The sequence below is a fragment of the Tachypleus tridentatus genome, chromosome 1 (assembly GCF_004210375.1).
Source record: "Tachypleus tridentatus isolate NWPU-2018 chromosome 1, ASM421037v1, whole genome shotgun sequence".
In the NCBI taxonomy this organism is placed as follows: domain Eukaryota; kingdom Metazoa; phylum Arthropoda; class Merostomata; order Xiphosura; family Limulidae; genus Tachypleus; species Tachypleus tridentatus.
In genome coordinates this window covers 15,758,498-15,760,846 of record NC_134825.1, presented here as the reverse complement: position 1 = coordinate 15,760,846, position 2,349 = coordinate 15,758,498, and the positions used below count along the sequence as shown (strand labels likewise).

Sequence of the window (2,349 nt, the reverse complement as noted above, 5' to 3'; positions counted from 1 at the left end):
TACACATCCAACTATAGGTCCTTAAGACATAGAAAAGTAAGTGATGCACAAACATCCAACCTTAGGTCTGTCTGATAGTTAAGTATAGATCTGTATGACATAAAAAAGAACTGACACACGAACATCCATGAATAGGTCTCTTCGAAGTAGATAAACAAGTGAAACTCAAATATCCAGCTATAGGTCTGTCTGACATGGAAAGCCAAGTGTTACACACACGTCCAAGTATGAGTATGTCTGGCATAGAAAAGAAGTAATACACAAATATCTAAGTATGAATATGTCTCAATTAGAAAAATAAGTGATGGACATACATGTAAAAACAGATTTGTCAAACACAGGAAAGGAAGTCATACACAAGCATACAACTATAGGTTTGTCTGATATATAAAACAAGTGATACACCAACATCCAAGGGTGGATCTGTCTGACGTAAATAAAATAAGAGATACACAAAATTTCATCTGATAAACAAATATGCAAGTATAATTTACTCTGGCATAGAAATACAAGTGACAAACAAACATAGATTTCTCTGATGTAGAGAAAGAATCGATACACAAACATACATCTATAGCTTTATCTGACATAGAAACCAAGTGATACACTAAAATCTATCTATAGATCTTGATGACGAGAAATCCACTTGAAATAAAAAATGCATCTCAGAACTGCTGGTATGGGTATTAAAACATTTACTGAGAAGGAGAGAAAAACGTTTCGACCTTCCTAGGTCATCTTCAGATTAAGTAAGAGAGAATTTGCAAGTGACCATTGCTGGACATATGTCTTAGGGATGAGAGTATAAACGGGTACAGGATTGTAGGGGGCGATGCAGTTGGATGTTAGGTTATGTCAATTAGATATAACTGTCTTAGTTTTTCAAAACTGTTACCAATATGCTTAGAGTTATACCATCGATCAAAATAAACATAGTTTTCGTGGGCGAATTCTATATAGGTTTGATTAGCTTGCTTGCGAAGATGACCTAAGAAGGTCAAAACATTGTTGTGTACTTTATTTTAATTAAAGATTTAATACCCATACAAACCGTCTTGAGAACATATAGTTTCAAACAGCTTCACAGTCTATGTGAACCTGTGGAAGATAAGTGGATTTCTTATAACATGCTCTTACTATGATCATTCTGTTAAATCCTCCACGCAAATTACTTGAAAACCCAAATAACATTTATTCGTATCTTGATTCTGGATAAGCATTCAACAAACTGAAAGAAAGAATTGATCAGTACTCTGTGTTCATATTTTGAATTCTTGAAGATCCACTCATTAGGTACAGATGGTGGTAATTTTGCAGATAGCCCTTCCAGTAAAGGTTGGGTGAAATTTACTCAGCTCGTATCCATAAAAGTAATTATACTATAATTTTTTGATAATGTAAGCATATCTTTGCAATATTTGACAGTTTATTGGTACACACTGCCGAGCTTTTGAAAAACAAAATATGCTATTTTCAATTAAATATTAAGATCTTTTAATTAAAGATTTTCTTTAATTTTTTTCGTTACCAGGATGTTGACTGTTCAACATGCAAAATAATTTTGATTTTAAGATTAAAAAAATTTTTAGGGATCAGAACATTTTCAGATTTTCCGTACAAAATCTTTATAATCCCCAGTTAATTATGAACGTCGTTTTTATCAACCAAACTTTATATTTATCTGTTATTTTCACTACTTTATCTTCATACGGGTTGGTTCAATTTGACAGACTTCGTAACCTGCATAAAAAATTGGGGAATAAATATAAATTATGTTGTTGTTCCTAGGAAAACTACATGTGACGACATATAAACAGAAATGCTTAATCTAAATATCATAACAATATACATGTTACTTTTAGTATATTTTCCAGTCAGTAGTGCCTGGCTAAAGTTATGGAAATTGCAGTTACGCTGCTCACGTGCAATGATGTTACCGTATTCAAGAATATAAAACTGTCCTTTATAAAGCAGTATACTAGTGTTGTTTTGCAATATACAGTTTGTTTGTGTTTCGAATTTCGCGCAAAGCGACACGAAAACTATATGCGCTAGCCGTCCCTAATTTAGCAGTGTTAGACTAGACGGAAGGCAACTAGTCATCACCACCCACCGCCAACCATTGGGCTACCCTTTTAGCACAAATAGTGGGATTGACCGTCACATTATAACGCTCCCACGGCTGAAACGGCGAGTATGTTTGGCGCGACCAGGATGCGAACCCACGAACCTCAAATCACTAGTCGCACGCCGGACCCAAAATTGTAACGCTTAATCGAGCCAGCCAGGATTCGAACCTGGAATCTTCTGATCCGTAGTCAGACGCGTTATCCATTGCGCCACTGGCCC

The 2,349-nt window shown here is 35.2% G+C and overlaps 1 non-coding gene across 1 annotated transcript; it reads right to left on the bottom strand.

Moving 5' to 3' along the window:
* Positions 1–2,276: 2,276 nt before the first annotated feature.
* Positions 2,277–2,349, bottom strand: TRNAR-ACG (transfer RNA arginine (anticodon ACG)). The gene has a single exon. It is a non-coding gene; the product is annotated as a tRNA-Arg (tRNA).